This window comes from Rhipicephalus microplus, unplaced genomic scaffold (assembly GCF_043290135.1).
Source record: "Rhipicephalus microplus isolate Deutch F79 unplaced genomic scaffold, USDA_Rmic scaffold_270, whole genome shotgun sequence".
Lineage (NCBI taxonomy): Eukaryota > Metazoa > Arthropoda > Arachnida > Ixodida > Ixodidae > Rhipicephalus > Rhipicephalus microplus.
This window is the reverse complement of record NW_027464841.1, coordinates 67,501-80,000: the sequence shown is the minus strand read 5'-3', so window position 1 is coordinate 80,000 and position 12,500 is coordinate 67,501. Positions and strand designations below refer to the sequence as shown.

Here is a 12,500-nt window from a genome sequence, read left to right as displayed (position 1 = left end):
TGCCTGGCTGGCGGCCCACTCACTCAATCGCCATGTCTGTTTGCCACAGTTTTCCCGGTGGTGCCGCACCCGGGCTCGCCCCGGCTGACGCAGTTTTCGCGCCGCCCCGGCTGACGCGGTTTCGTGCCGCCCCGGCAGACGCGGTTTTCGCGCCGCCCCGGCTGACGCGGTTTCGTGCCGCCCCGGCAGACGCAGTTCGGACTTAGCACTTTTCGGCTGTGCCTGGCTGGCGGCCCACTCACTCGATCGCCATGTCTGTTTGCCACAGTTTTCCCGGTGGTGCCGCACCCGGGCTCGCCCCGGCAGACGCGTTTTTTTTTTTCTTTCGCCCCGGCTGACGCAGTTTTCGCGCCGCCCCGGCTGACGCGGTTTCGTGCCGCCCCGGCAGACGCGGTTTTTTGCGCCGCCCCGGCTGACGCGGTTTTTGCCGCCCCGGCTGACGCAGTTCGGACTTAGCACTTTTCGGCTGTGCCTGGCTGGCGGCCCACTCACTCGATCGCCATGTCTGTTTGCCACAGTTTTCCCGGTGGTGCCGCACCCGGGCTCGCCCCGGCTGACGCAGTTTTCGCGCCGCCCCGGCTGACGCGGTTTCGTGCCGCCCCGGCAGACGCGGTTTTCGCGCCGCCCCGGCTGACGCGGTTTCGTGCCGCCCCGGCAGACGCAGTTCGGACTTAGCACTTTTCGGCTGTGCCTGGCTGGCGGCCCACTCACTCGATCGCCATGTCTGTTTGCCACAGTTTTCCCGGTGGTGCCGCACCCGGGCTCGCCCCGGCTGACGCAGTTTTCGCGCCGCCCCGGCTGACGCGGTTTCGTGCCGCCCCGGCAGACGCGGTTTTCGCGCCGCCCCGGCTGACGCGGTTTCGTGCCGCCCCGGCAGACGCAGTTCGGACTTAGCACTTTTCGGCTGTGCCTGGCTGGCGGCCCACTCACTCGATCGCCATGTCTGTTTGCCACAGTTTTCCCGGTGGTGCCGCACCCGGGCTCGCCCCGGCAGACGCGTTTTTTTTTTTCTTTCGCCCCGGCTGACGCAGTTTTCGCGCCGCCCCGGCTGACGCGGTTTCGTGCCGCCCCGGCAGACGCGGTTTTTTTGCGCCGCCCCGGCTGACGCGGTTTTTGCCGCCCCGGCTGACGCAGTTCGGACTTGGCACTTTTTGGCTGAGCCTGGCTGGTGGCCCACTCACTCGATCGCCATGTCTGTTAGCCACAGTTTTCCCGGTGGTGCCGCACCCGGGCTCGCCCCGGCTGACGCAGTTTTCGCGCCGCCCCGGCAGACGCGGTTTTCGCGCCGCCCCGGCTGACGCGGTTTTTGCCGCCCCGGCTGACGCAGTTCGGACTTGGCACTTTTTGGGCTGAGCCTGGCTGGCGGCCCACTCACTCGATCGCCATGTCTGTTTGCCACAGTCTTCCCGGTGGTGCCGCACCCGGGCTCGCCCCGGCAGACGCGTTTTTTTTTTCTTTCGCCCCGGCAGACGTGGTTCCCCCCCCCCCCTTTTCGCTCGCCCCGGCTGACGAGGTTTTCGCGCCGCCCCGGCTGACGCAGTTTTCGCGCCGCCCCGGCTGACGCGGTTTCGTGCCGCCCCGGCTGACGCGGTTTTCGCGCCGCCCCGGCTGACGCGGTTTTTGCGTCGCCCCGGCTGACACGGTTCGGACTTTGCACTTTTCGGCTGTGCCTGGCTGGCGGCCCACTCACTCGATCGCCATGTCTGTTTGCCACAGTTTTCCCGGTGGTGCCGCACCCGGGCTCGCCCCGGCTGACGCAGTTTTCGCGCCGCCCCGGCTGACGCGGTTTCGTGCCGCCCCGGCAGACGCGGTTTTCGCGCCGCCCCGGCTGACGCGGTTTCGTGCCGCCCCGGCAGACGCAGTTCGGACTTAGCACTTTTCGGCTGTGCCTGGCTGGCGGCCCACTCACTCGATCGCCATGTCTGTTTGCCACAGTTTTCCCGGTGGTGCCGCACCCGGGCTCGCCCCGGCTGACGCAGTTTTCGCGCCGCCCCGGCTGACGCGGTTTCGTGCCGCCCCGGCAGACGCGGTTTTCGCGCCGCCCCGGCTGACGCGGTTTCGTGCCGCCCCGGCAGACGCAGTTCGGACTTAGCACTTTTCGGCTGTGCCTGGCTGGCGGCCCACTCACTCGATCGCCATGTCTGTTTGCCACAGTTTTCCCGGTGGTGCCGCACCCGGGCTCGCCCCGGCAGACGCGTTTTTTTTTTTTTCTTTCGCCCCGGCTGACGCAGTTTTCGCGCCGCCCCGGCTGACGCGGTTTCGTGCCGCCCCGGCAGACGCGGTTTTTTGCGCCGCCCCGGCTGACGCGGTTTTTGCCGCCCCGGCTGACGCAGTTCGGACTTAGCACTTTTCGGCTGTGCCTGGCTGGCGGCCCACTCACTCGATCGCCATGTCTGTTTGCCACAGTTTTCCCGGTGGTGCCGCACCCGGGCTCGCCCCGGCTGACGCAGTTTTCGCGCCGCCCCGGCTGACGCGGTTTCGTGCCGCCCCGGCAGACGCGGTTTTCGCGCCGCCCCGGCTGACGCGGTTTCGTGCCGCCCCGGCAGACGCAGTTCGGACTTAGCACTTTTCGGCTGTGCCTGGCTGGCGGCCCACTCACTCGATCGCCATGTCTGTTTGCCACAGTTTTCCCGGTGGTGCCGCACCCGGGCTCGCCCCGGCTGACGCAGTTTTCGCGCCGCCCCGGCTGACGCGGTTTCGTGCCGCCCCGGCAGACGCGGTTTTCGCGCCGCCCCGGCTGACGCGGTTTCGTGCCGCCCCGGCAGACGCAGTTCGGACTTAGCACTTTTCGGCTGTGCCTGGCTGGCGGCCCACTCACTCGATCGCCATGTCTGTTTGCCACAGTTTTCCCGGTGGTGCCGCACCCGGGCTCGCCCCGGCAGACGCAGTTTTCGCGCCGCCCCGGCAGACGCGGTTTTCGCGCCGCCCCGGCTGACGCGGTTTTTGCCGCCCCGGCTGACGCAGTTCGGACTTGGCACTTTTTGGGCTGAGCCTGGCTGGCGGCCCACTCACTCGATCGCCATGTCTGTTTGCCACAGTCTTCCCGGTGGTGCCGCACCCGGGCTCGCCCCGGCAGACGCGTTTTTTTTTCTTTCGCCCCGGCAGACGTGGTTCCCCCCCCCCCCCCTTTTCGCTCGCCCCGGCTGACGAGGTTTTCGCGCCGCCCCGGCTGACGCAGTTTTCGCGCCGCCCCGGCTGACGCGGTTTCGTGCCGCCCCGGCTGACGCGGTTTTCGCGCCGCCCCGGCTGACGCGGTTTTTGCGTCGCCCCGGCTGACACGGTTCGGACTTTGCACTTTTCGGCTGTGCCTGGCTGGCGGCCCACTCACTCGATCGCCATGTCTGTTTGCCACAGTTTTCCCGGTGGTGCCGCACCCGGGCTTGCCCCGGCAGACGCGTTTTTTTTTTTTCTTTTCGCCCCGGCTGACGCAGTTTTCGCCCCGCCCCGGCTGACGCGGTTTCGTGCCGCCCCGGCAGACGCGGTTTTTTGCGCCGCCCCGGCTGACGCGGTTTTTGCCGCCCCGGCTGACGCAGTTCGGACTTTGCACTTTTTGGCTGAGCCTGGCTGGCGGCCCACTCACTCGATCGCCATGTCTGTTTGCCACAGTTTTCCCGGTGGTGCCGCACCCGGGCTCGCCCCGGCAGACGCGTTTTTTTTTTTCCTTCGCCCCGGCAGACGTGGTTCCCCCCCCCCCTCCGTCTTTCTTTTTGTTTTTTTTTTTTCGCCGCGGCTGAAGTGGATTTTTCGGTGCCTCGACGCCCCGGTAGTCGCGGTTTTTCCGTTTCCGCACGGCCCCGGCTGACGCTGCTCGGTCACAGTCGCCTTTTGTGAGGATTGCAGACTTCTTGAGCGCGGGTGTTTTTTTTTTGTTGTTGTTGTTGTTTTATTACGCATTCGCTCCAGCAGACGCTGTTTAGACTTTTTGTTTCCTCTTTTATCCTGCGACGAGGTGACGAGGTTTATTCGGTGCCCCGCCGCCCCGGCTGAAGTGATTTTTCCTGTCCCGTGCCGCCCCGGCTGACGCGGTTGGGACTTCGCGTTTGTTCGGCCGCCACGGGTTTTGGCGCACTCGCTCGGTTGCTTGTTGTTGCCACTTGTTGCGAACCCAGGTTTCTTGAGCGAGCGCGGGCGTTTTTTCTTCCTTTCTTTCTTTGTTCTATGTGTTAGCGAATCGGCCTTTAATATCACACGAGGACTCACAACCAACAATTTTCAGTTTGAAGTGTAAAAAATCTGCAGGTGTTGACGTAACTGACTTGCCCCGTACCCTTGAGTACATCCATGAAGTTCTCGTAGTACTACTAAATCGCATTATTCCAAGTGGAGAAATTCCCATAAACTTGCAAACCTCTACACGAAAATCGGTGCGCGTGATAAAGTTGAAAATTATCGTCCGATATCAAATGTGCCTTCTATAACACAAATTCTAGGAAAAAAAAAAAAAAACACTTGTTCGCCGTTCTCTGCGCCGTGACTGGCAGCACTCCGGCGAAGCGAAACGGGGTCGATTCGAGCACGATATCGGCGTCTTTCGACGTGCTCGCCGGCGACCGTCGCACGAGTACGTCGCACGAGCGCGTCTGCCGGGGCGCCGTTTGCGAAGCCGACGCAAAAGTGGGAACCGCCGCTCGGATGATCGCCGCTTTCGGCAGAGTGAGTGTTGGCACTCCGGGGAAGCGAAACAGCGTGAATGCGCCCACGAAATCGGCGTATTTTGAAGTGCCCGCCGGCGACCGTCGCACGAGTACGGTAAACCGCGTCAGCCGGGGCGTAGTTCGGGACGCCGACGAAAAAGTGGGAAGCGCAACTCGGATCTTCGCCGTTTTTGCAGGAGTGAGTGGCGGCCCTCCTGCGAGACCAAGAAGCATCGATTCGTGCACGAATTCGGCGCCTTTCGACGTGATCGCCGGCGACCGTCGCTCGAGTAGGGCAAACCGCGTCTGCCGGGGCGGGCTTCGGGACGCCGATGCGAAAGTGGGAAACGCTGCTCGGATGTTCGCCGTTTTTGGCCGAGTGAGTGCTGGCACTCGGGCGAAGCCAAACGGGGCCGATTACGGCACGATATCGGCGTCTTTCGACGTGCCCGGCGGCGACCGTCGCACGAGTACGGTAAACCGCGTCAGCCCGGGCGGAGTTCGGGACGCCGATGCGAAAGTGGAGAACGCCGCTCGGATCTTCGCCGTTTTTGGAGGAGTGAGTGGCGGCACTCCGGAGAAGCCAAGGAGCGCCAATTAGCGCACGATATCGGCGTCTTTCGACGCGCTCGCCGGCGACCGTCGAACGAGTAGGGCAAACCGCGTCTGCCGGGGCGGGGTTTACGACGCCGACGCAAAAGTGGGAACCGCCGCTCGGATGTTGGCCGTTTTTGGCAGAGTGAGTGCTGGCACACCGGCGACGCGAAAGAGCGCGAAAGCGCCCACGAAAGTGGCGTATTTGGACGTGCTTGACGGCGACCGCTGCAGGAGTACGAAAAACCACGTCAGCCGGGGCGAGCGACCCACGGCGGTCTGGGTGCTTATCGCTGCTATTATAGGGGCACCCCGGCAGACGCAGAAAAAAAAAATTTTTTTTCGACCTTCTTTTTTGCTGGTCGAGCTCGGGTAACCCAGGTCGCAATGGGAGCCGCGCACGAAAGCGGCGTCGCGAGACGCGTTCGCGGTCGCTAGTCGCACGAGCTCGGCAACCGCGTCAGCCGGCGCGGAGTTCGGGATGCCGACGGCTAAGTGGGTACCGCTGCTCGGATGTTCGCCGTTTTTGGCCGAGTGAGTGCTGGCACTCCGGCGAAGCGAAACGGGGCCGATTCGGGCACGATATCGGCGTATTTCGACGTGCTCGCCGGCGACCGTCGCACGAGTACGGCAAAGCGCGTCTGCCGGGGCGAGGTTTGCGATGCCGACGAAAAAGTGGGAAGCGCCGCTCGGATCTTCGCCGTTTTTGCAGGAGTGAGTGGCGGCCCTCCTGCGAGACCAAGAAGCATCGACTCGCGCACGATATCGGTGTCTTTCGACGTGCCCGCCGGCCACCGCCGCACGAGTACGGCAAACCGCGTATGCCGGGGCGGGGTTGGCGACGCCGACGCAAAAGTGGGAACCGCCACTAGGATGTTCGCCGTTTTTGGCAGAGTGAGTGCTGGCACACCGGCGACGCGAAAGAGCGCGAAAGCGCCCACGAAAGTGGCGTATTTGGACGTGCTTGACGGCGACCGCTGCAGGAGTACGAAAAACCACGTCAGCCGGGGCGAGCGACCCACGGCGGTCTGGGTGCTTATCGCTGCTATTATAGGGGCACCCCGGCAGACGCAGAAAAAAAAAATTTTTTTTCGACCTTCTTTTTTGCTGGTCGAGCTCGGGTAACCCAGGTCGCAATGGGAGCCGCGCACGAAAGCGGCGTCGCGAGACGCGTTCGCGGTCGCTAGTCGCACGAGCTCGGCAACCGCGTCAGCCGGCGCGGAGTTCGGGATGCCGACGGCTAAGTGGGTACCGCTGCTCGGATGTTCGCCGTTTTTGGCCGAGTGAGTGCTGGCACTCCGGCGAAGCGAAACGGGGCCGATTCGGGCACGATATCGGCGTATTTCGACGTGCTCGCCGGCGACCGTCGCACGAGTACGGCAAAGCGCGTCTGCCGGGGCGAGGTTTGCGATGCCGACGAAAAAGTGGGAAGCGCCGCTCGGATCTTCGCCGTTTTTGCAGGAGTGAGTGGCGGCCCTCCTGCGAGACCAAGAAGCATCGACTCGCGCACGATATCGGTGTCTTTCGACGTGCCCGCCGGCCACCGCCGCACGAGTACGGCAAACCGCGTATGCCGGGGCGGGGTTGGCGACGCCGACGCAAAAGTGGGAACCGCCACTAGGATGTTCGCCGTTTTTGGCAGAGTGAGTGCTGGCACTCCGGCGAAGCGAAAGAGCGCGAATGCGCCCACGAAAGTGGCGTGTTTGGACGTGCTTGACGACGACCACCGCAGGAAAACGAAAAACCACGTCAGCCGGGGCGAGCGACCCATGGCGGTCTGGGTGCTTATCGCTGCTATTATAGGGGCACCCCGGCAGACGCAAAAAAAAAAAAAATTTTTTTTCGACATTCTTTCTTGCTCGTCGACCTCGGGTGACCCAGGTCGCAGTGGGAGCCGCGCACGAAAGCGGCGTCGCGAGACGGCTTCGCGGTCGCTAGTCGCACGAGCTCGGCAACCGCGTCTGCCGGGGCGGAGTTCGGGACGCCGACGGCTAAGTGGGAACCGCCGCTCGGATGTTCGCCGTTTGTGGCCGAGTGAGTGCTGGCACTCCGGCGAAGCCAAACGGGGCCGATTCCGGCACGATATCGGCGTCTTTCTACGTGCTCGCCGGCGACCGTCGCACGAGTACGGCAAAGTGCGTCTGCCGGGGCGGGGTTTGCGACGCGTACGCAATAGTGAGAACCGTCGCTCGGATGTTCGTCGTCTTTCGCCGAGCCAGTGCTGGCACTCCGGCGAAGCCGAACGGAGCCGATTCGGGCACGATATCGGCGTCTTTCCACGTGCTCGCCGGCGACCGTCGCACGAGTACGGTAAACCGCGTCAGCCGGGGCGGAGTTCGGGACGCCGATGCGAAAGTGGGAAGCGCCGCTCGGATCTTCGCCGTTTTTGGAGGAGTCAGTGGCGGCACTCCGGTGAAGCCAAGGTGCGCCAATTCGCGCACGATATCGGCGTCTTTCGACGTGCCCGCCGGCCACCGTCGCACGAGTACGGCAAACCTCGTCTGCCGGGGCGGGGTTTGCGACGCCGACGCAAAAGTGGGAACCGCCGCTCGGATGTTCGCCGTTTTTGGCAGAGTGAGTGCTGGCACTCCGGCGAAGCGAAAGAGCGTGAATGCGCCCACGAAAGTAGCGTATTTGGACGTGCTTGACGGCGACCGCCGCAGGAGTACGAAAAACCACGTCAGCCGGGGCGAGCGACCCACGGCGGTCTGGGTGCTTATCGCTGCTATTATAGGGGCACCCCGGCAGACGCAGAAAGAAAAAAAAAAAAAAATGGGGACATGGCGTGCGTCACCGTGCGGCTTCGCAGCGTTGCCGAAGTCGCCGAGCCCTTCGACTGAGCCGAACGGCGGACAGGGAACGTTGGTCGGCCGTTCTAACCTGTCGGTGCCACGCCGAGACGTCGTTAAGGAAAACCGCGTCGTGGGCCTCTACGACGCCGTCGAGTCGTTGTACGTTTGGTGTCCAGCGTGTCGGCGGCGAGTAGCGGACACGTCGTTCACGACTTCGGTCTTTCGCAGTCGACGCGAACTTGCGGAGAGTCGTGGTGCCTCACGTTTTCGGCAGAAACCGCGGCGGAATTTTCCCGTGCGTGCGCGCACGACCTCGGTGCTGTGCCGTCAGCGTAGTGTTGCACAAACTCGTGGCCTACCCAAGGTGCGGTACGTTTGCGGCCGTATCCTCGGTGGGAATTTCGTGAGTAGGGTCGCAAATTCTACGACCTCGGCGGGTTTGAGAGCGACGTAGACTTGTGGCACGCTCAACGTGCCACACGTTTCGGGGCACACCCGCGGTGAAATTTTCTCGAGTACGCTCGTATTAGTGCCCAAGGAGGTCTGGGTACTTATCGCTGCTATTATGTGGGGGTTCTCGTGAGCGGCGTACGCGAAAGCGACCGGGTGTCTGATATGCGGCGGGCTTCGGCCTCGTCAAGCGTGTCCTCGGGTCTGCTCCAGGGGAATCCACGGCAGTCGTCTGCAGCCTCATCCGCTTGATGCGTTAGGGGCTGGTTGTCGGACGGTGCCGTTTTACCACGATATCGAGGTGTGTTCCGTGTCGTCCTCGGGCGATTCAGATGCGAAAGCGCCGAAGACGCGGGCGTGACCCGTCGTCTGGCGGCTTTGCAGTCTCGGCTCCGTTGCTAGTTCCGGCCGGTCCACCGACAGTGCAGCGGGCTTGGGCAACCCGCACGGCGCGACCGAGTCGATGCAACGAAAAAGAGCGAGCATGAACGTGCTTCTTGCCGCACGGCTCCCACTCGTCTTTCGGGAAGGTTGTGCCGTAGCGAGCTCGAACGCCGTCATCTCGGAGTGCAAAATAAGCGTGTTGGGGCGCCTGAAGGTGGCCTCCGCCGCACACAGACTGCGTCCGGCCCGCCGAAGGCGAGGACGGACGCGCAGTCGAACGATTACCTGGTTGATCCTGCCAGTAATCATATGCTTGTCTCAAAGATTAAGCCATGCATGTCTAAGTACATGCCGAAATAAGGCGAAACCGCGAATGGCTCATTAAATCAGTTATGGTTCCTTAGATCGTTTCTTCCTACTTGGATAACTGTGGCAATTCTAGAGCTAATACATGCAGTGAGCCTGGAGCCCTTTGGGTAACGGGTGCTTTTATTAGACCAAGATCGATCGGGTTTCGGCCCGTATTGTGTGGTGACTCTGGATAACTTTGTGCTGATCGCATGGCCACGAGCCGGCGACGTTTCTTTCAAGTGTCTGCCTTATCAACTTTCGATGGTAGGTTACTTGCTTACCATGGTTGTTACGGGTAACGGAGAATCAGGGTTCGATTCCGGAGAGGGAGCCTGAGAAACGGCTACCACATCCAAGGAAGGCAGCAGGCGCGCAAATTACCCACTCCCGGCACGGGGAGGTAGTGACGAAAAATAACAATACGGGACTCTTTTGAGGCCCCGTAATTGAAATGAGTACACTCTAAATCCTTTAACGAGGATCAATTGGAGGGCAAGTCTGGTGCCAGCAGCCGCGGTAATTCCAGCTCCAATAGCGTATACTAAAGCTGCTGCGGTTAAAAAGCTCGTAGTTGGATCTCAGTTCCAGACGAGTAGTGCATCTACCCGATGCGACGGCTCGGACTGAACATCATGCCGGTTCTTTCTTGGTGCACTTCATTGTGTGCCTCGAGATGGCCGGTGCTTTTACTTTGAAAAAATTAGAGTGCTCAACGCAGGCGAGTCGCCTGAATAAACTTGCATGGAATAATAGAACAAGACCTCGTTTCTGTTTTGTTGGTTTTTGGAATACGAGGTAATGATTAAGAGGGACGGACGGGGGCATTCGTATTGCGGCGCTAGAGGTGAAATTCTTGGACCGTCGCAAGACGAACTACTGCGAAAGCATTTGCCAAGAATGTTTTCATTGATCAAGAACGAAAGTCAGAGGTTCGAAGGCGATCAGATACCGCCCTAGTTCTGACCATAAACGATGCCAACCAGCGATCCGCCTGAGTTACTCAAATGACTCGGCGGGCAGCTTCCGGGAAACCAAAGTATTTGGGTTCCGGGGGAAGTATGGTTGCAAAGCTGAAACTTAAAGGAATTGACGGAAGGGCACCACCAGGAGTGGAGCCTGCGGCTTAATTTGACTCAACACGGGAAAACTTACCCGGCCCGGACACTGGGAGGATTGACAGATTGAGAGCTCTTTCTTGATTCGGTGGATGGTGGTGCATGGCCGTTCTTAGTTGGTGGAGCGATTTGTCTGGTTAATTCCGATAACGAACGAGACTCTAGCCTATTAAATAGGTGCGGGGTTCCCAGCACCTTACAACCTTCTTAGAGGGACAAGCGGCTCCTAGCCGCACGAAACAGAGCAATAACAGGTCTGTGATGCCCTTAGATGTCCGGGGCCGCACGCGCGCTACACTGAAGGAAGCAGCGTGTCTTTATCCCTGTCTGAAAAGACTGGGTAACCCGTGGAACTTCTTTCGTGATTGGGATAGGGGCTTGCAATTGTTCCCCTTGAACGAGGAATTCCCAGTAAGCGCGAGTCATAAGCTCGCGTTGATTACGTCCCTGCCCTTTGTACACACCGCCCGTCGCTACTACCGATTGAATGATTTAGTGAGGTCTTCGGACCGATGTCCGGCGCGGCCTTTCGGTTGCGCCGGTCTGTTGGAAAGATGACCAAACTTGATCATTTAGAGGAAGTAAAAGTCGTAACAAGGTTTCCGTAGGTGAACCTGCGGAAGGATCATTAACGGATTGTGAAGGGTGAGCGCCTCAGCTGCGTCTGCGCCCGACACTTTCTGCCGCTGACCCCGTTTGGACGCGGGGTCGGCTTTTCCCCACGGGGCTGCCTGAATGTGGAGCGGCACCCCGTGACAAATTGTTGCGCCCAGCGGACGCCAACACCGCGACCTTGGACGGTCGGCCAGGTGGCGGACGCGGGTACAAACGGCGCAACGCACTCATAGGTCGGCTTTCGACCCGCCACTGCACCGTGGCTCGAAGCGCTCGAAATGCGCGACCCGACCGCTGCGGGACCGCCTAGTACTGTAAACAGGAGCGGCGGAGCGCGAACGGCGAGTCGTGGTTACGTCGGTAGAAGGCGAGGCTGCGCGTTCCCGAAACGCCAGCCGAGTGCCCTCCCGACCGTTCGAGCGTGCAAGAACGAGACCCGACAATCGCGCGGCGACTGCCAAGTACGAGAGGAACGGCACAAGCGTCGGCGGTCAGTCAAGGAACTGGCGATGTGACGGGTCCGCTGTGCACCAGTGCATACCGTCCCGCCGTCCGCGGCAAGCGCCTCCGCGTCCTCGGGTGACGGAGGCTGCCGGTCGGTTCTTGCAGGCGAGGGATCTCGCTGGCACCGGTTCGCGTTGACGCGCGGCCGGTCATGGCACGGCGATGCGACGGCCGAGGTGCGCAGTACTCGATGGAGGAACCGCACGCTCCGATGACCGTCCCGCCCTCCGCGGCGTATGCGTACCGACCGTAATGGTTGCAGCAGCGCCGGCCGGCTTTTGAATTCGCCACACGAAACACGGTGCGAGATCGCGGTTAGGGGAGCGTCGACGTTGCCAGGCGTTTTGCTTGCTGCCGAGGGAAAGGCGGCACGGCCACGTCGCGCTCGTCGCGATTAGCGGGTCTGCGCGCTTTGGGAAGGTGCCGCAACGACTTGCCGAAAGAGGAAGCACGGAAGAACGAGGGACTTGGACGTCCCGACAATTGAACGCACTTGCGGCCAGGCCCTTGCTGGCTTCGTTCTTCCACCTCGAGTAGGCTCGTACGCGGCTCCGGCGCCGAAAGTGGTCCTTGGCACCGACTTCGGTGGACGTGGGAAGTGCCGCGCAAGTACGGCGCGCCTGGCTCCACCTGTTGGCTAAAGTAGGCAGCCGGATCGGCATTTTGGTGTGCGGTGGCAAACCGTGGATGCGAAAAAAGCTTGTGCGATTTCGTGGAACAAAAAGCGGGGGTCCCCCTTTTTATGCGGAGGAGACCGACCCGCCTGCCGTGGTGAACCGCGACGCCACGGTAAAAACGGGAGAGGCTTGTCGATGGGACCGTGCATCCCGCGCTCCACGGAGGCCGGGAGGCGGCCGCCCGAGGAAATGTGTAGCCGTCGAGGCCCGCATCTGCGTGCACTCTTATCCAAATGGGTGTACCGCAGGCATTTTCTGGTTAGGCGGGCCAATGAGAGCGAGCACACAACGATACCTACGGGTCCGGCTTGGAGAACCGGCTTCGACGCCTCCCGAGTATTTATAGAGGGGTGGACCACGAAAGCACTCGCAAGTAGCGAAAGC

General features: G+C 61.8%; 1 non-coding gene across 1 annotated transcript; it reads left to right on the top strand.

Moving 5' to 3' along the window:
• The first annotated feature begins 9,136 nt into the window (after positions 1–9,136).
• LOC142793033 (small subunit ribosomal RNA) lies at positions 9,137–10,951 on the top strand. The gene has a single exon (XR_012891391.1). It is a non-coding gene; the product is annotated as a small subunit ribosomal RNA (ribosomal RNA).
• The last annotated feature ends 1,549 nt before the right edge of the window (positions 10,952–12,500 follow it).